This window comes from Carassius carassius, chromosome 24 (genome assembly GCF_963082965.1).
Source record: "Carassius carassius chromosome 24, fCarCar2.1, whole genome shotgun sequence".
NCBI lineage: Eukaryota > Metazoa > Chordata > Actinopteri > Cypriniformes > Cyprinidae > Carassius > Carassius carassius.
The window spans coordinates 26,844,427-26,866,122 of record NC_081778.1 but is presented as its reverse complement, the minus strand read 5'-3'; the positions used below and the strand labels follow the sequence as shown (position 1 = coordinate 26,866,122).

At 39.6% G+C, this 21,696-nt stretch overlaps 1 protein-coding gene across 1 annotated transcript in view; it reads left to right on the top strand.

Moving 5' to 3' along the window:
• Positions 1–661: 661 nt before the first annotated feature.
• The window catches only part of LOC132103327 (dual specificity tyrosine-phosphorylation-regulated kinase 1B-like), a 51,234-nt gene continuing 30,199 nt past the window's right edge, over positions 662–21,696 (top strand). The window contains exon 1 of the mRNA XM_059508340.1: positions 662–1,463. The gene's annotated coding sequence lies outside the window, so the exon portion shown is untranslated. The remainder of the gene's footprint in view (positions 1,464–21,696) is intronic.

Genomic DNA, 21,696 nt, shown 5'->3' with positions numbered 1-21,696 from the left:
ATGAACGCGCAATTATCTCAGATAACTCATTCCAGCGATACTAATCATACACAACAGGTGTGTTCGAAGAACCCAATTAGCCGGATCATGATTAGCACGATGATATCATCTTGGATGTGTCATTTGATCTCGGATGTAATAAGCGACGTAAGAAGAACGGGCCCCTGGTCTACAATATATAATGGGCCAGATATAATTGTTTGTGCTCTGCTTTAACACTGGGTTTTGTTATTGGCATAAATATTTGACTGAAACTTGTCTATTAAAATCTGTTTGCATGAACTTTAACTTTGAAATATTTTAAATGCTGCACCGCCTTCTACTTCTCAAACCTCGTATTTTCTATGATATAGTGCTGAGAAAACACAGAGGAACTTTGTGCTTCGTGAGTTACCCATCGTGTGTTGGTAGAGGCGTGTACCACAGATTGCATTGCCGATTGAGAAACGTGATTGGTAAACAGTTTGCCAGAATATACCCTGACCCTTCACGTCTTCATTGTTCATTTGCCTTGACTTCAAACAACCATGTCACATTCTAATAGCTTGAAACGGGCCAAAAAGGCACTCCAGTGCTCGGTTTCCAAATTATTGTTTCCGTAAAAGCATCGTTTTCCTCCCCTACACAGGCAAATGCCGAGGCAAATCACGCTAACAGCCGCTTGGTGCAACCCGTCGTCGGGTTTGTTTAGGCGGCCATTTTGTGAACACTGCACACACTGAAGCGAGCGCGCTTTGTAGCGGGGACGCGCTTTACCGTGCAGACCCTCGCTAAGCGACGAGCAGCCGCGGAGCCGAGCCGATCCGACATTAACGGGCAGTGAGGGGGGGTCCCTGGCGAATGCACATCGCTAACTGTAGCGGTGCAACGAAGAAATCCCGGTTTTTAGTTCATCCGTTTTTCTTTCTTTTTCTTTTTTTAATTTAATCACTCTTCTTCTCAGCCCTCCACCCCCTCGCTGCTGCTGCAGCACCACCGCGAGCGACCCGCTACTATACTGCCGCTGCTGGGCGATGTGATCGCGGTTAGCCTGAGCGCTAGCCGCCGCTACTACCCGACTGAACGCGATTTTTGTCTGAGGGAGACACCACGTCAAGGCGGACTACCGCGGAGCACCGAGAGGCGGTTGTCAAGGTTGCATGTAACTGCTGCTCATCTGACTGGCGGTTGGCCGCGCCGGGGATTTGAAAACGCTCCCGCCGCGCTCATTTCTGCTTTTGGGGGACTGTGAAAAATAACGACAAATGTGCTGAAGAGGGAGCTACGACGAGACGATAGCGTGCGCGTTTCGTCGTTTTTCGGGAGACGATCGTAGCAACCCATCCGAAGGGGTGGCGGTTCTGGGGGGAGGGGGTCGTTTTGCCGGTTTTTCGGTCCGCCCCGGTACCTGTGCGGCGGAGGTTCGGACGGTTGAGGGGGAATACTGGTAATGGCTGCTTCGGGAAGCTGGACACGAAGCTGAGGTAAGACTACAGTTGGTTTCTTAACACGTAAAATACTACTATCGTCTTTTTTCTTTTCTTTTTTTGCGAGGGTAGACGGATGCTCTCATGGGGCTCAGCCTGTTCCCTCCTCATTCTTCTCAAGACACCGTGTTCCCGAAGATGCCTGATGCACAGGCCGGGGTTTTAGGCAGGGGAGTGGGGGCATAGTCGGCTTGTTACTTCATGTAAACTGGGTCAGATGCAAAAGACCACTGGCAGGTATTTAAACGTTACCCTCCTGTGCCATCCAGAGAGCAGTGGCTCAACTCATTGCAGCCAGGCTGCTTTTCAGTGGACGTGATCTGCAATGATTAAAACCGTGCAATACATCTGTTTTGAACCATTGCGACTATTGAACAGCTTATTCTCTCAGATATATACAAAAAGCCTAAGTCAAATCCATTGCATGACTCGCGTATGCAGCCATGCACACATGAACATGTTCGGTTATGAGACCTTCAATGCATCTCGATTATCGCTTTTCATTACTCGGATTGATGAGTCAGGTTAGACCATCACGTTTGTTTTAGACACCCAGCCTTCATTTAATGGTTGTTTAAGAAAGAAAGAAAATCCCAGAGCATCAGCTCGGCCACAATTACATTAATGCAAAACTGCGGTGTTGCATGGGATGCAAATCTTGTGCACAGAATGCTTGAAAGCTGTCGAAATTTGACCGATATCTTATTGGTTTTCAACGCATTGGTTAACATATTTACCGTTTGATAAACATATGACCGTCCTAGGTCATATTTTGTGAATAAAAACGCGACTTTATTCCAGTGATCTCGACATATAAGGTGACGTTACAGATTTTTCATAATGTTCATACGTGCACGAGCGTGTTTCTTGGAGGGAGATATATGTCCGATTCTTATTACAATATACTTTTATAATGCATTTGGATGTGGCACATTTACCCGGGTCTCTCTTTCACCCAGTGTGTGGATGAATCTGGCTATGCCTACACCCTTCATCTCCATAGCGTTTTCTGCAAGGCTTCTGCTGTGGTGCTGAAGTAGCAATGCCGGTTCAAAATGGACACACATCTGCTTCTGCTCTTCCTTTGCATTTTGCCATCTCGATCAGCCCTTTTACTGCATCATTATACGTTGTCACGTTTAGGAATGGTTTAAACATGCCTATTGTGTTCGTTAGGATTCGTGCTTTGGTTATGGATCAAATGTCTTTTTAAAAAAACAATGGGTGGAATCATTTGGATTAGGTGAATCTTGGATTTAGGCTACTTTGATGTGGAAAAAAGAGATGTGTAATAGGAGACTGTCTCTTTTGAGACATCTTTTTAGATCCACAATACTTTTAGTTTCATTATATTAACCACCTTTCCCTTAAAATAGTGTCTCTTTTATCTCCCTTTCCCGAATCATCTAAAGTTTTTCAAGCTTTTTTCTTGAGTATGAATGAATCAACCCTCTCTAGTTTCTTTGTTTTTTTTGGCCCCTTTATTTATTTTTAATGTGTGACAAGCTCTGTTTTTGGATTTCTTTTGGTGTCCGTGGGAGAGTGACACGGGGCTGTGAATAGTCCAACTAACTTGATTGTACGAAATCTTGTAATGACTGTAAACGTACTGTGGGGTTGTTTAAAGAGGGCTTTTTTTTTTTTTTTTTTTTTTTTTTTTTGCTGAAAAGCATTTATTAAAAACTCAGTTCATTTCAAGAAATAGCCAGAGCTTTACATGTTATATGAGGTATTTTGTAAGATCATACAAGGCTTATTCTCTAACTTTTTAACTTTAGAAGTACAGCATCAATACTCAAAGGTGAGTTTTACTATTTTGCCTCAAATGGACACAATAAACAGTACTTTGTATAACCGAAACAATTTTCAGATGTGTATTCTGCTAGAACTTCCTGGTAGACAGGAATGCAGTTGCCGTTAATGTCACGTCTCATTTCTTGTCACTGACATAAACTAAACTGGGACGGACACAAGCTTGATAGTCTTTTTGGAGACCACCTGACGCAGTATTACCCATTCATCTCGCAATATACTCCTACATTTCATAGCTCTGGGAGGAAAGGACACACACACACTTAATAATACACAGACTTTTTTGATGAACAACATATTAAGCTACATTTAGCTACAACACGAAAGGAATCTTCTTGCTGCAAACTCGTGATGAAAAGTGCCTTTTTTTTTTCTTTTTTTACCCATAGCCCACCTCCCTATCAGTATTTCAGTCTGGCTATCCCTGTGTGACTTTGCCCTTACTCAATCAGGACAAAACCTTCACTCATCAGATGGCATATAGCCTAACACATCGATTTGGATGTGGCTCTTAACAAGCTTTTCCTCTAAATCATGGTTTGCATGTGGCTTTATGGATGAAAACAGTATATACTGAAGTACGTTCTCCATTGAGATTGTCAAGGCTCACAAAGTGTATTGCAAGGTCTGCACATCTTGAAATTTTATATTACAAACTTGCTCCTGCTGCTCGTCACCATCTAAACCGTCAGCTGAGGAAAGGGTTTTGGTGACCTGGGTCAAGTTTTTTCATTGACTTGAATCGAAGACCAGAAGTAGGTTCATTTGAGGAGATCCAAATATCCACAGATTTACATATCAAATTGAGGCATTACAAGGAAATTGCATGGGGATATGGAGCATTGTTTACAGCCTCCATCTTAAACGTTAATTGATTTGTTTTGTAAGGGATCGTAGTTAAAGCCATTTCCCTCATTCAACCTTTTAGTGTCATCAGTCATCGTTATCCAATCCATTTGGTAGCATAGGTCATTTTGAGGTGTATTCATCATTGAATTTAGAAATAAATTGCATAGACATAAGCCAGTCCCAAAATGAGTGTATGTTCAAGTTAAATTGGGAATCATATAGACTCTTTTTAATGTGTTTCATGAGTTGTCAGTGAACAAGTTGAATGGATCTCTCATGGTGTCATTTACTAACCACAGGAGTGATGGATTGATTTTTTCCACTTTTGCAGATTCAACCTTACAGTTTATAGTCACAATGCAGGACCACAAGTTAATTCAGATCTATGTGACCCTGTGTTTTTAGCATAAAGTAAAGTTTGCCACCCATAATAAAAAGGGCAAACAAGAGTAGACTTCCGGTCAAGAGCATCTTAGCTGGCTTTCTCCTAGCTTCCTGTTGCTGCCTGTCCCTTCCTAATGTAGTTTTCTTCCAGCTTCTCTTTGGCTCATAAATTGGTAATTAAAAGCACACAGAGGCTTTGTAGATGCTGAACTGACTTGGTGGATACGTAGAATGCGAGAGAAGCTAGTAGCTGTAATTTAGCCAGGTGTTTGTGACTTTTGATGGAGGTAGGGAGAAATGGAAAGTTAGATCATCAAAGCACAGATGGTAATCACACAGGACATCTCTTGTATCCAGACCAACCTATAATCTCTTTTGCAACAGTATGGATGGTACTTTTTCTCAGTCTGGCTCGGTGCAGCTTGTGATATGGAAACCTTTTCCTGTAGGGAGAATTCCACTGTTTATGTCCTTTACTGTCTTTCTGCTCTTTCTTGGCCACTACTTTCCCATATCAAAGAGGTGCACCCCTTGCTGTGGTGCACCCCTTAGCAGGGCTGGGCGATATGGCCAAAAATATATCTTGGTATTTTTTGGCTGATATGCAATATACGGTATATGCAATATACGGTATCCTCTACATGTTCTATTTGGATTAAAAATATATAAATATTTAAATATATACTTTTTATTTAAACTTTTTTTAACATCCTTCCCAATTTTGTCCAATAAAACAATGTTTATATTAAAGGCAGTGAAAAAGATATAGTGAAAGTAGGCTATGCTATCCATTGTGTGCAAAACGGGCCAAACTGTATTAAGCACTTTCCCCGCAGCAGCTCACTCTAGGGCTGTAGCTATCGAATATTTTAGTAATAGAGTATTCTACCAAAAATTCCATCGATTAATCGAGTAATCGGATAAAATGTGTTTTTGCTTAATTAAAGTGCAAAATTAATTATGCAAGAGAAAATAAGACTCCTGGGGCACGTTCAACATGGACGTTAATACGCACACATACGCACAAACACACACCGAGACTGTTTGGTGATACTGTTTGGAGTTTATTGTAATTATTGATCAGAGAGTGAATGAAATACCTGTAAACTACAGTCGTGGCCAAAAGTTTTGAGAATTACATAAATATTAGTTTTCAAAAAGTTTGCTGCTAAACTGCTTTTAGATCTTTGTTTCAGTTGTTTCTGTGATGTACTGAAATATAATTACAAGCACTTCATACGTTTAAAAGGCTTTTATCGACAATTACATGATATTTATGCAAAGAGTCAGTATTTGCAGTGTTGGCCCTTCTTTTTCAGGACCTCTGCAATTCGACTGGGCATGCTCTCAATCAACTTCTGGGCCAAATCCTGACTGATAGCAACCCATTCTTTCATAATCACTTCTTGGAGTTTGTCAGAATTAGTGGGTTTTTGTTTGTCCACCCACCTCTTGAGGACTGACCACAAGTTCTCAATGGGATTAAGATCTGGGGAGTTTCCAGGCCATGGACCCAAAATTTCAACATTCTGGTCCCCAAGCCACTTAGTTATCACTTTTGCCTTATGGCACGGTGCTCCATCGTGCTGGAAAATGCATTGTTCTTCACCAAACTGTTGTTGGATTGTTGGAAGAAGTTGCTGTTGGAGGGTGTTTTGGTACCATTCTTTATTCATGGCTGTGTTTTTGGGCAGAATTGTGAGTGAGCCCACTCCCTTGGATGAGAAGCAACCCCACACATGAATGGTGACAGGATGCTTTACTGTTGGCATGACACAGGACTGATGGTAGCGCTCACCTTTTCTTCTCCAGACAAGCCTTTTTCCAGATGCCCCAAACAATCGGAAAGGGGCTTCATCGGAGAATATGACTTTGCCCCAGTCCTCAGCAGTCCATTCACTATACTTTCTGCAGAAGATCAATCTGTCCCTGATGGTTTTTTTTGGAGAGAAGTGGCTTCTTTGCTGCCCTTCTTGACACCAGGACATCTTCCAAAAGTCTTGGCCTCACTGTGCGTGCAGATGCACTCACACCTGCCTGCTGCCATTCCCGAGCAAGCTCTGCACTGGTGGCACTCCGATCCCGCAGCTGAATCCTCTTTAGGAGACGACCCTGGCGCTTGCTGGACTTTCTTGGACGCACTGAAGCCTTCTTTACAAGAATTGAACCTCTTTCCTTGAAGTTCTTGATGATCCTATAAATTGTTGATTTAGGTGCAATCTTAGTAGCCACAATATCCTTGCCTGTGAAGCCATTTTTATACAATGCAATGATGGCTGCACGCGTTTCTTTGCAGGTCACCATGGTTAACAATGGAAGAACAATGATTTCAAGCATCACCCTCCTTTTAACATGTCAAGTCTGCCATTCTAACCCAATCAGCCTGACATAATGATCTCCAGCCTTGTGCTCGTCAACATTCTCACCTGAGTTAACAAGACGATTACTGAAATGATCTCAGCAGGTCCTTTAATGACAGCAATGAAATGCAGTGGAAAGGTTTTTTTGGGATTAAGTTAATTTTCATGGCAAAGAAGGACTATGCAATTCATCTGATCACTCTTCATAACATTCTGGAGTATTGCTATTACAAAAACTTAAGCAGCAACTTTTCCAATTTCCAATATTTATGTAATTCTCTAAACTTTTGGCCACGACTCTGTGTATTGTTCCTGTGTAGCGTTTGTCCCGTGATTATTAGAGTCCTGGTAAGAAACAATGGCAGGAATTATTGGTTCTGCTTAGGGTGGGAATCTACCATGTATTAATTGAGCGTGGGGGTTTCAGTTTAACGTGGCCGAGTTGTTGCTGTTATTTCCTGTATAATGTGAACAAATTAATAACATCAGAGTAGATTTATTAAGTAGAACATCATGCCAATATGTTTCTTTCAGACTCTGTATATTTAAGGGAACATGTGTAAAGTGTTTTCTGTGATTTTGTCCCTCCACATGTGGTAATGGTGCTGGCCACCCGTATTAATGTGAATGTCTTTGTAATGGAAGGTAGTCTGTGTTTGTTTCTGCAGTGGAGAGTGTGGCCTGAGGGTTGCAAGTATTTTATTCACTCTCTGATCAATAATTACAATAAACTCTTGTATCATCAAACAGACTCTGTGTTTGTTTGTGCGTATTAACGTCCATGTTGAACGTGCGGTCCCTCCGTGACCGTCACAGATCTCTCTTAAAATGAACAACTAAGTTTCCTTTTTTAGAAAAAAAATATTTTTATTTTTTAAATGCATAGAATGCAATGCATACATCAAAAATAAATATTTAATTATTACCCATTGTTTCTCTGTCTGTACTTGTACTGTGAACAATGACAAGAAAGTTGACAGATGAATTAAGTGCATTTTAGTGCCATTCAATTGGGGTTTTAAATAAAGCATTTTCTGAGATGCACATTAAACATTAAACACATAAAATATTAATTTAATTTATCTTTTAATTATTGATTATTAACTTAACTTTTTGGTAAACAAATGGCATTTACTATTAAATATAAAACATGGAAGAAATGTTGTGTGATTTAAACCTTAAAAAAAATAATAATAATATTTGATTTTTTAAATGTTTTTTGTGGTAGGCTATGTACATTCTGCTGAACAGTAGTCTTTAACCGGACTTTTATTTTGACGGGTTAACATACCTTTACAGTTCTGTGTATGTGATGTGACGCTAGTTTTACTCAAATCAAACGGTCAAATGCTCATGAAGTGACTCTCAGAGCAGTTCTGGAGATGTTCGTCATGTGTTCACGTTTTTACTAAGTGAGAGGAAAGACACTGAAATCACAGGAGCGTCACGCACGCTTCAGTGTTCGTTAATAAAGGAAGACGCGCTTCTGCTCCAATCATTAACACAGACACGCAGAACATGCAGGATTCATATTTAAATAAACTGTTCCGGCTTAATATTTACAAATTAGTCCATAGCGTGATTTGATGTAAGTGCAATGACATGTTTTTGATTAATTCTTTCAAAATTTGGCAAATTCCGTGCTATTCCGCGTTAAACTGTAAATTCCGTTTTTATGACTGGATTCCGCGATTCCCTCCGCGTTTTCTGCATCGCGGAAATCATAGGGCCCTAGTTGTGGTATGCCAGCTCTATCTTGCAATGGACACACACCACGACGTTCTCTTTACGTTTGCCCGCGCCCTCAAATCAAAACACTGCTGACTCCTTGCAGTATGCGATTTCGGACGCAGCGCTTTGTGTCTCCTTCTGCTTTGTGGGTGACGTAAACATGTCACATAAAAAAAATCATTGCGAAAGAACTAGGGATGGGCATTTTCCACAAATATCACATTTGAATATTTGAGCTCACAAAAAACGAATATTCGAATATTCGTTTATTTAAATTAAGTTTAATGAGTCAGACGTTATTTTTCAGCAACATTTGTTTTCATCATTTTGAACAAGCTTACAATAAGCTTGAACATTACACATCGTGTTTTGTAGCTGAAAACCTTTAACAATGCGTGCAAACAAACAAAAGCACAGATTAAAAGCAAAAAAAAAAAAAAGTGAACAAAGAAAAAACGTAAAGCAGCCTGCAGCAATTAGGCTATTGTACAGAATGTAGCTTACACTTAACTTTTAAACTGTCAGCAAATCTTTTTTGCTTTTTTTCTATTGTTTCAAATGTTCTTGTTAAGAAACACGGGCATGTAAACATGATTGGGGGAAAGTCGGCTCCTTAGTCTGTTAACAATAAGGCCGGCCACGGAGAAAACACGCTCTGATGGCACAAACGTTGGCGGGACTCACAAATAACGGTGTGCTAAGCGAATAAGTTTTGTGAAGCGCTTCGTGTTTTTGTTTCACCACTGAATGGGATCCTCATCTGAATACATGGCTCCAGCAAGAACTGTTCCCACTCGTCTCGGCTGGACTCTCTGTAATCATCGCTGGAGAACTGGCTTAGCCTTTTCCGACGAGTGGGCATTGCATCTTCTTCATCGTGGCGACTGCATCCGCACCACTCGCATCAAGGAAAATGTTCTTTTTTTTCTTACTTCTCTCATGTTTTCATCGAGAAACCTGAGATGTTTGTGCCGAGGGTCTAGGGCAGACGTGAGAAGAGGAGTTTTCACTGCATTCTCCAAGTTAGCGGTGTTTATTCGTTGCTTGAGAGATGACGCAACAATGTTCTTGGATCACTTTCTGTGATTCTCAACGGCATATGTGAAGTACTGTAGAACAGGGGTTTTCAAACTGTGGGTCGCGACCCACTTGTGGGTCACAGAATGGAACAAGGTGGGTCGCACAAAGTCACTTGGCTGCAGCTAAATTTGCGTTTCAATGACACACACACACACAGTTCAGTCTAGGGCTGCACGAAAGTGACGAGTGGGAACGGTGCGAGGCCGGTGGAGTGATTGGAATTGAGCGACACCTGCTCGACTCACCAGTCTCGAGAACCACGGAGGAGATCGGAAGGATACAAAAGAGGAGCGTCCGTCTCCCCGGCAACTCACTCCAGCCCACCGTCTCGAGCATCCTCCTTCGCCCTGCTCGATGGCACTGCGGATTCACCTCAGTGCCGAGGGATCTTCGGCACCGCGTCCCTCCTTCCTCCCAGGCTTCGGCACCAGTCTAACACATTAAAAACTTCTCAATCACGGGAAGGAGGAGGCGGGAACCGGGAACCCACTCGTCACAATGATATAGCCCACCAACATTAATAAGGACTGCAATATCCTTAGTGTGATTTTCGAATTGCAATTAAGTCCGCGTGCTTTGCGTGTTTTGAAGCGCGGGCGCGCACGAGTTGTAATAACAGTGAAGGTCTCAGAGCAATGTCATTAAAAGGTTCAATCGGTCCGCATTATTAAAAGAGAAAAACTTGCTCACTTCAATACACTATATTCCGCATGAGATTGCATACACCAGAAAACAAATGTTACGAAAACGGTTTCAGGTAGGCCATGTTCATTCATTTCTATCGTCCGTTTGAGCTCTGTGCACTTTTTTCGTTCGGGAAACGGTTTGTAAAAAGCATTTCACATGTACAGGGTGAGCAGTGCACAAACGCAGGGTTAATTGTAACACTACAAGATTTAAACATTTCCACATAACAAAATGCACAAAAAAATAATGCAATACTCCTTGACGTATCATCTCTTTTTAGAGAAAAATTTGCCAAAGTTCAGAAATCTTTTGAAGATATTGCTGAACATTAATTTAACCATTGCTAAAATAAATTTCTGCCTGAACTTAATGTCATCCAGTTTTTTTTTTTTTTGTTTATTTAAAACGAGACACATGTTTATTATTATTTTTTACCTATTTCACAATTATTTTAATCTCCAAACAGTTTTAGATAGTTCTGCTTTGCTTCTTATGCTTTTTCTAAAAAAAGTGTTGGATTGTGCTCCGTTCTCACCGACACACACGGAAGGATCGTGAATGCATTTTCTGCAACAAAACACAGCAGCGCAGATTACAGTTCACTGGAGTGAGCCTGTTTAACGTTTTTATGGACACTACATATTCTAAAGTCTGTAAACAAAAATTAAAACTTAAATATTAATAGTGATTTTTTTCAGGTGTAGGCCTACTCTAAAATAAAAAGTTTTTTTTTCTTAAATACTTCATTTCTGTCATCAAACTTTTAAGTAAGATTAGGCTTAAAGTAATATCAACCTTTTTTTTCCTCAAATATTGTGGTGGGTCATGAAATAGATTACACTTGTCTAGGTGGGTCGTGGAATGGAAAAGTTTGGGAACCACTGCTGTAGAAGACCGCAGTTCTTTTAGGGGGCGTTCACATATCGCGTCTTCTGCATGCTCAAGTTCGTTATTTCCAATGTAGGCGTGCGGTATGCGCGCTCATAATGGAAGCGATGCGGTCGCGATGCGACGCGGTCCCGTTTTTACCAGGCACGTCCGCACAGCATCGAGTTAAAAACATCTCAACTTTCTGAATGCCGCAATCGCACCGCAGGTCATGTGACAAGAACTAAACATTCAGCTTCATCCTTTCCCGTAACAACGTTGAAAGCTCAGCCAAGATGTAGGAACTGCTGATCATAGCTGTATATGGATTGCCATTTTGAAATAAATTTAGTAGCAGAGCTACTGAAAGCGATTTTTTTTGTGCTGCTAATCCATTTATCCTTTGCTGAAATTTCCGCGTCTTCATGGAGAGAACGCGTCGCCTCAGGAGCGTTTCTGCCCGAGCGCTTTGGAAAGAAGGAGAAAGCGGCGCGCATAGCCTTTTCCACGCCTTATTAGGCGCGATATGTGAATGGCCCCTTAATCATTCATTAATTATTTTTTGCTTGCATACACCTTCAAATATGCCGTGGAGAATCACAGAAAGTGACCAAATTAGGTTTTATTGTGAACTTTTTTTTTTTTTTGCGAAATTCGAATATCATTTTTATTTATCGAATAATTAGAGCAGAATGAATATTCGAATGTTCGACTATCCGTGCACATCCCTAGAAAGAACCTGACGTCAGATTTCAAATAAATTAAAAGTGGCTTCGAGGCAGAGGAATTTGCCTCGATAATTTTTTGTAATTGAGTTACCTCGAGTTACTCGAGGAATCGTTTCATCCCTAGATCACTCTATGTCCTCTGCTATTATTCAGATGTGCTCATATCAAACTACTGTATATCAATATAGGCAGTATCGCCTCATACCGTATCACCTATTAAAAATATATCAATATATCGTACAAACTTGATATACCGGCCAGCCCTAAGCAGCAGTAATGTGTGTGTGACTGAGTCATTCTGGTCTAGTCCCCACCTCTACACGGTGCAGCTTTGGTTAGTCTTTGAACACTGTAAGTTTTAGCAATGCACTTCATTGACCAGATAATGTGGTTTCCAAATCTAGACATTGAAGGCACTATAGAGTTAAGTTAATCATTGTAGAACATAATTATTATATCTAGGGTCCAGAATGTCATAGGCCTTTTTACTACTAGAAGTTGTAGTAATAGTATTTATATATTGCCTATCTGACTCAAATCCATTTTTCCCCCCAAAAAATAACATGAAACCCATTTTTCTCATTCACCTTTGTAAATAGTGAATCTACACTATTTAGTTTTGTCAGTAAAATCAGCATTGTGGACATGCTAGCAGTCTGAACAGAAGAATTCATATAGCATGCAGTTTGAACTGTCATATAAAAATATATCACCTTTTTTTTGTAGTCTGAATAGAACAAAAACATCAGATTTTTCAGTTTACCTTCTTAAATAGTGAATCTAAACAATTTTGTGTTGTTAGTTATAAAATCATTGTGGACATGCTAGAAAAACTTCCTGGCAAGTTTTGCACACACATTTTGCATTCACAGTTTCACACCCCTTCATATGATCACAGTAGACATCCACAAAAGTTTTCTGATGACATATATGGGTCTCTTAATATACTGTTGTCCAGAAAAGTCAGGGCCATCAATGAATATCCAAGAGCAGTATTTGTGGAAGCAGGCCTGTAATAGCTGGACCTTTCTGCCTTCAATCTTAGCATTCAGTTTGCATTGTGTGAAGATACAAAGTTGTGACACGTGTGAGTTTGGTCCCTATGCATGTGCGTTTAAGCAGTATCCTCTGTACATGTGTGCGATAAGATGGAGCTGCTCATCTTCGTGGTGATCTTTTTTCCCTCTCAGCATCCCTGCCTAGCTGACCTGCTTAACGCAGCTCTGAGATGGAGAGAGAGTGAGGGTGAATGAGTTTAAATGTATGGAAGGAGCGAGTCTGGAAGACTGGAAAGGTAAGAGGGAGCTAGAATAAACTCGGAGAGAAGAGACTTCGATAAATCAAGATAAGTGGATCTCCTATTCAGTCGAAAGACTAAAAGGAAAGGTGTATGGATGGATGTGTGTATGTGTGTCAGAGAGAGAGACAGCGAGAACGTCATTGGTGGAGCTGGATGGGATAAAGATGTTATGAGCTGCTCCCAAAATAGACTTTTCTTCATCATTTTAGTAATCTTTATCCATCCCGTGCAAATCCCTGCACTATGAGAGAATTGTCATTTGAAGTCAAGTGTGTGACATGACCACAACATTGAATTCATTTGTTAGTTCCCAAGGTGAGAAAGGCATCATTTTATTGTTGTTGTATATTAAAACCAAACTATTATAACTGTTGTACTACAATACCTAGAAAGATACTGTGACTTGTATTATATTCCATATTGTCCATATTGTATATCTATATATTTTCTCTGCATCTTCTACATGAGCATCATTGCTTAACATATAACACGTGTTAAATGCTAGGCGTCCGGCTTCTGTACATTTCAACCTATTCATGCCTATCAAATCAGTTATAGGTAAAAAAAATAAATCTTACATTTTCATTACCACCTTTGCTGTCAACTTGTTTATAAAAGGAGTCAATAGACTATCCTAAAACTCACTGTATTGATAGACTGATATATAATCCTCTAGTCAGGTTATTTAGATTATGTTCTAAATTATCAGGCAAAAACTGTGTCTGATTGGCCTAGTATCGGTTTCAAAATCTAACATGGTTTTTAAATGTTTTATTGAATTTTGCGTATATATTGTACAATATATAACTGATTTTATCTTATCTGCTGTTATTAAACTGCATTAATATGTCAGCCACTGGCCATTTCATATAAACTGACCACTAATGCATAGGAAAATTAGCATATGTAAGTAGGGGTGCATGATAAATATCGGCAGATAATTAATGCGCAGCTTGTCAGTAAAGGTGGTTCTCTGTTCTCTGTGAAATCAAGCACCTGATGGAATTTATAGCTGATTAGAGAACCGGCTTTACTGACGAGATGCACATTAATTATTGGCCAGTATTTATCATGCACCCCTATGTGTAAGTACACTACTGTTTATTTTAGGGTTACTTTTTTTTTTTTAAAGAAATTAATATTTTATCAGGAAGGATATGTTGAAATTATATATTTTTAAAAAAGTAACAGTAAAGACATTTACATTGTTAAACAAGATTTCTATTTCAAATGAAAGCTTTTCTTTTAAACTTTCTATTCATTAAAGAAGTCTGAAAAAGAATATTAAGCAGCACAGCTGTTTTCAGTACTACTACTAATAATAATAGATGTTTCTTAAGCACCAAATTAGCATAAAATAATTATTTCTAAAGTTGTTGTCATAATTTATTACCATTTTCTAAACTATAGTGAATAAACTGTGATAATGAGTGTAATGTTTAAGGTGTCTAAATAAATTTAGTTTTGACTGTAAAAAAAAAAAAAAAAGCAGCCTTGCCGAACACGAGAGGCTGGCGTCTTTCTGAATGGCAGTGTACGTTGAAGAATCTTGCGGTTTATTGTGAGTATGTGTGAGAGACACATGCAGTCCTAAACCTGAATTTCCCCAGGTCAACTTCCTCACACATATCATGTATCTCTAGGCAGATATTTACTGAATTGCAAAAAGTCAGTTTGGATAGAAGCTTGATGAACTTGGTCATTTGAGCTAGGCCATTTTCAGAATTCATTCTCTGCATTAAACCCATCCAAAGTGCACACACACACCATGAACACACGGAGCAGTGGGCAGCCATTTATGCTGCGGTGCCCGGGGAGCAGTTGCGGGTTCAGTGCCTTGCTCAAGGGCACCTCAGTTGTGGTATTGCCGGCCCAAGACTCAAACCCACAACTTTAGGATTAGGAGTCGAATTCTCTAACCACTAGGCCACGACTTCCCCTAAGACAAGTCATGTCACTCGGCGGCCATCTTTAAAACTCCTCTCGGGCATGCAAGTGAACTCTTTGAATGGGGAAACATCAAATTCTCCAAAACTGTTCACTAAGCTTACAATTAAATGTCATATTTGAAATCACCAAAGAAATCGTTATAAAACACTTATTTTTCAGGCTAGATCAGCCAGTGCACTTGCGAACATCTCACCTGCAGTGACGTGCTGACTTTACCGATTGGTTCTTTCATTCAGAAGGCGGGGCTTCCTGTGATTGAGCGTCCATATTGAATGTTGCATTTTTCCTCATTCAAAACTATATGAGTGACATATCTTGGGTATTCTGTAGTCTTTGCTTTAGTTTAGTTATTATGGTTATTTTTGTGTTGACGTCTATGTCTTATACTTTGAATGAATTCACCATGGTTTCAGGTTTACTAGTTTGCTGCGGACTAGTCCAGAAAGTTGAAGTTAAGCTTTCTTGACCAACTTATGGTGGTCCATCAACTGTCACTATTGAGCATTGTCAAAAAATGCTTGTTCTTTACATTTAGATACTTTGTTTTAATTTATACTTGTATGTGACTCTTAAGAGAGAAAATTGAATTTGTTGGTCAGTCCTATAACTTGAGTTGAATAAGTTGTAAATCTCACTTGCTCTTTCTCTCTCGTACACAGGCTTTAGGAATGGAAAGGCAGCACTCAGTAGGCTTGTATGTCGTGGAATATGGGATGTATTTACATGGACCATGTCTCTATGGATACAGTGACGTGGGGGTAGTGCAGGGCAGAACAGTATAGGATCCTCATCAGGGACATTGCTGGGTCACTCTCTCTTTAAAGGGAGATGAAAGTGGGTCAGGACTAGGGGAAGAGATGAGAGGAGAAAAGAGAAGGAAGGAATGAAATCAGGAGCAACTGAGAACATACCACACAGTTTTATTTTAGCCTGTTGCACCAGTGTTGATTATTCAAACTTGTTTAGTGCTTATTCTGTAATCATGGCAGGATGTAGCATCAGTTGGTATCACATGATGGGGTGACGGTAGTCCTGGGCAACACAACTGAACCACAATGTGAAGGGATAGTTCAACAAAAATTACAATTTGGCTGTCAGTGTTTCAGTCATTCATCAACTCGTAAAAAATGTTTTGAAAGTGATTCCAACATTATCATTCCTCTGTTATCATTAGTCGACCCTGCTATTAATTTAATTTTACAATAATTTTTTAAATGATATCTTTATTGACTAAGCTAACACTTGAATACTCTTTACAGCTTTGTAAATGTAGAAACTTTTAAGACATGTTGTGTTCAGTGTTATTTTTGAGTTTGTGCTTTTAATAGTATTTTTTTTCTTTTATTATCAATTGCCAAATCAATAAAGTTATCATTTAAGTTTTTTGTTATCGAGGGTTCATTTTATTTCGGCTTTAATTCAATTAATGAACACTGTTTTAAATAGTTTTAGTAGTTAGTTAATAACAACAACACTAGTCTTGTCAAAAGACAAATTACGCATGCAGTCAGTCTAATGTTTGCCATCAGGTTGTACACCATCTTATGCAATTTTTCAGCTGCCTTTTAGGGCCAATTTTGCCAATGATATAAATTTGAAATGTAGCTAACATGTAGGTTATTTAGCTTTTCAGAGACTCTGTTTATTTCATATTTCAAGAAAGCTGTAGTTGGAAACTAACCCCAAGGCAATGCAATAGATGTAGAGTTGAGGTGATCCTAGTCCCACATGCTGGCCTACCTGTAGACAACATCCATCCGGATTGGCCTAGATCAGCGGTTCTCAATTCCAGTCCTCGCGCAACACTGATCTGCACATTTTTATTACATTTCTCTTATTGCTTCAGACATTTGTTAGGATAGTATCTGACAGTATTAGGGAGCAGTAATGTCAATCGGAACACAGTTCATGCATGGAGCTCACGTATAATGAGCTGATTATCTGATTCAGGTGTGTTAACAAAGAGAGACATACAATGTGTGCAGAGCAGTGGGGTGCGAGGACTGGAATTGAGAACCGCTGGCCTAGATAACCAATACTTCATACATGGGTTCCACAAATTGTCAAAAAGAATACTAGCAAGTTTGTCTGCTTCTTCACTTGAATGCAAAAGGCTGGCAGGCTGTGCACATGCATTCATCTCTAGATGTGTGCTTGTGTCCATCCTTAAACATCTGCATGTGCGTTTATAGCCTATATTTGAAACATGCCTGTTTCAAAGTCCATATTTAGTAAACCGCATGTGTCCATGTAAAAGGCCCTATTGTCACCATGGGAGTGTGAGCCTGTTCATGCACTGACTGTGACAGCCAAAGTGCCTGTTTGTGTGTGCGACTGCATGCCTGCACACACCCCTTGCCAGGCTCCATGACTGCTCTAAGCTGGCACAGCAAGAATTAAATAGCCAGAGCTTCTAGAGATTATGCCTGGCTTAACAGAAGCTTTATCACATCGTATGTGCAGTGTAGGAGGAATGGGACAGACTGAGGGAAGAGGAAGGGGAGAAGGAGAGGTGGCAGGGGTGCATTAGGTGTTCATGTGGACCAAGGATTGTTTTGACAGTTCAAATATAAGGATTATATATGAGGTAAAGAAAGAAAAATTACAAGGTATTTGGATTCTGTGAATGTGGGGATTTGGCTGTATTTAAGGAATATTATATGTGGATTGAGAGGACAAGAGAGGATGGGCTTTTTTTAGTAAAATAATAATAATAATTATTATTATTATTATTATTATTATTATTATTGGAGGAAGCATTATAATTGGATTATGGACGCATATTTTGGCCAGAAATAAAATTTAATATTAAAATGACTTTCTAATGGATTTGTTTCTTACATACAACTTTTTGCTTCACAAGACATTAATTGATGGACTGGAGTCATGTGGATTAGGGGTGGATTATTGTGATGTTTTTATCAGCTGTTTGGAATTTCATTCTGATGGCACCCATTCACAACTGAGGATTCATTGTTGAGCAAGATGTAATGCTTAATTTTTCCTAATCCATTCCAATAAAGAAATAAACACAGCTACATCTTGGATGGTTAAGGATGAGTAAATTTTGAGCATGTTATCATTTTTGAGTGAACTATTCCTTTTATCTAAAATAATACCTGCAACATGCATAGACTGCTCCTTTTTTTTACCATACGCTGTCCAGCTTCTGCTTAGCAACTACATCTATGGAACAAAATTGCCCTTTTAACTAGTGTAGCTGAAAAAGTATTGACTCAATAGGGCAAGAGAACTTGGAAGGGCAAGAAGTCCCAGAAATCACCCTAGACTTTGTTGAATAAGACTAGTTGAATGTAAGTCTTTTGATAAATTACATAACTTGCCAAATCAACAGGGATGCCTTTATGTTAAGGAGGGTGATGTTCAACCTGATATCTGTTATTGTTTAGCTGTTAAAAGGGTGTAATATGTATGGATGCCAATATGGAACATGTCTGCTAGACATATCTATCACTTCCTTTGTAACTCTAGCGGTTTGATTTGCTTTGCAAATTACATTGAATAAATTTGTCAAAACTCCCAAAGATTTGGCTGCTGACATGTGAACCAAAGTAAAAGACAAAGCAGTTCAACTTTTATACCTTTTTTCGGAAATGTTCACGTGGGCATCATTTCCTCTCAAATAGATTGTCTATAGCACTCACGCTTGTAATGGGGAGATGTATTTGACATGTGTTTTACATTGATTTGTTTTAATAGTTTGTCCTTTGGCAAATCCAGTGGCCTTAGTTTATTCCAGTCCTGCCATTAGATCACGTTTTTCAACTCCGGTGCCAATGTAAAGTACAAAGCTGGTATTTTTGGGTTTGTAAACCCAAGACAAAATACTACATGTTTGCGTGGCAAGATTACTGCCATAATTTTCATAAAGAGTCTGTACATGATCATTCAAAATAAAAAAGAAATTTGGCCAGTGTACATTTGTTTCCTGGTGATCCAAAGTTTATCTTGCATTCTCCATCTTAAACTTTCTATCATTTGATGTTATGTATATACTATTATAATATTTATTCATATTTAGAAATTAAATTTTTTTCAGTTTTCTTTTTTTAATTAATTTTGTTAGGTGCTTTTGTCATTCCTATGTTATTATTTTAGTATTTCAAAGCAGCAATAATATATTTTTAATTCGTTTTTTATTTTTTTACAAGATAACTGGTTAAAAAAAAAATCCCAACCTGTCATTGATTGCTAGATTTACCAAGTGTTGATCTAAAAAGACTTTCTCTCCCACTGCAAGTGCTGCTCCTCCCTTCATGCAGTGATCTGGCTTGGCCACTAGGGGCAGTAGAGGAGGGACCACCAGTCAGTGATGGAGTACTCGAGTCCTGGACTCGGACTCGAGTCTGACTCGAGTCACTATTCTTTGGACTCGAGTCCGACTCGAGATTCCATTCTATGGACTCGTGACTTGACTTGGACTCGCAGACTGATGACTCGTACTTGGACTTGGACTCGAGGATATATAAAATCGGACTTGAGCATTCATCACGATGTTTTTGCCTAAATATGTTACTAAAAAAAATTATATAAGGTGTTACACTTTTCCTGTTTCGTGCCCAAGACCGGCCGGGATCTATTTTTTCCCCTCACAGACACTGCTACCGCTCATTCTCTTTGCTTGACAACACAACGTCACTCACTTTAAGCTCGTACATGATTCGCGGGCTAAATGTTCACATTTGGAAAATGCAGAAAGATGTGCCACGGATCGTGAACTTCGCCTTCAAGAATTTTGCATCTAATGCTGGAAAGAGCAGCGCTAAATGTTGTGTGTGTAATCGCACAATTGAGGAAAGACTGGGACAACTTCAAACTTTAACAGACACCTGTCACGGATGCACCCAGAAAAGTAAGTAAAACGCTTTCCATTGGCTAACGTTAGCTTTTAAAAAAACTATTATTGACTAATGCATATATGATAATAAACAGAAGAAGCTAGGGTTGGGCGATGTTTGACAATTTGGCATCAAACGTCGATGATGTCTAATGTCTGGTTCAGATTACATGATTTTTTTTGTCTGTTGCAATGGTCACTGTGTCAGATGGATGACACAATTTTGGCTCCTAAAATCCTATGGTGTCGTGGACAAGAAACAGGTCAGACTGACGTTATACATTGCTTTCTGACCAGTCGCGTGCCGTCACACACACACATTCACTTGAACACATACAAACGCACTCACGCTAAATCACTTGGTCAGTCACACACAAACTCTCTCTCTCTCTCTCTCTCTCTCTCTCTCTCTCTCTCTCTCTCTCTCTCTCACTCACACACTCACACACACACACACACACACACACACACACACACACACTCTCTCTCTTTCTCTCTCTCTCACACACACAAACACTCACTCTCACACACACACACACACACACACTCACTCTCTCTCTCTCTCGTATTGATTTTTACGTTTTAAGTATCTTTAAAATACAGTGTTCTGTAAAATGCACGTTCCTTTCTTTGCTGAGTGTATTTCTGTAATACATTTATTCATTTAGCGGACGCTTTTATCCAAAGCGACTTACAATTGCTATATATGTCAGAGGTCGCACACCTCTGGAGCAGGACTCGACTCGGACTCGAACACTGGGGACTCGAGACTTGACTCGGACTCGAACTCTGGTAATGGTGACTCGACTCGGACTCTCCTTTGGTGACTCGGACTCGAACACTGGGACTCGAGACTCGACTCTGACTCGACAGTTGGTGACTCGACTACAACACTGCCACCAGTACCTTCTCAATTATCAAAGCCCTATGCATGCTTTTTTTCTGTTAATCTCAGGTAAAGTATTGGTCACAAGTTATACAGTGTTAAAATAGTTATATATATATATATATATATATATATATATATATATATGTATGTGTGTGTGTGTGTGTGTGTGTGTAACATGAAGGAATTTAGTTCTGTTATTTTGTAGTATATTTCTGTATGTAAAATTCTGTGATATTTATGCTTTGCTGCTTACTATTTTGTCACCCCAAGGCTTCCAGTGGCACCTGTAGGAATGACCCATGAGCAACCGAATCTCTCTTATAAACTCTCCCTGACCTCTTAAGAAAGAAAATAAGCCCTAATCCCTCTGCAATTATATCTAAAAACCCTAATGCATACATTAAAGCAGTAAATTTATTGTAGGAAAAATCACCCAGAATAAATAAATGTAGATTAATTGCATCAAAAAGAGGTGACGCTGGTGTGGCCTGGGTGACAGTGCCCTCGCTGTTTCTCTCATCAACTCTCTGTGTAAGTGTTAGATTTGTGGTTTTCAGGTGAAAGGTCGCGCTGTGGAAGAGAGGGCAGGGTAGGGGGAGGTTCATCAGGGATTAACATTGGGGATTCTCCTGTGTCTCGCTCCACCAGAGGGTCAGGTGTAAGTGCACTGACACGTGTGGGCAGATACTGTCAAGCTTTATCTCTTGATCATCATGTACAAGGGTGTATTATTAC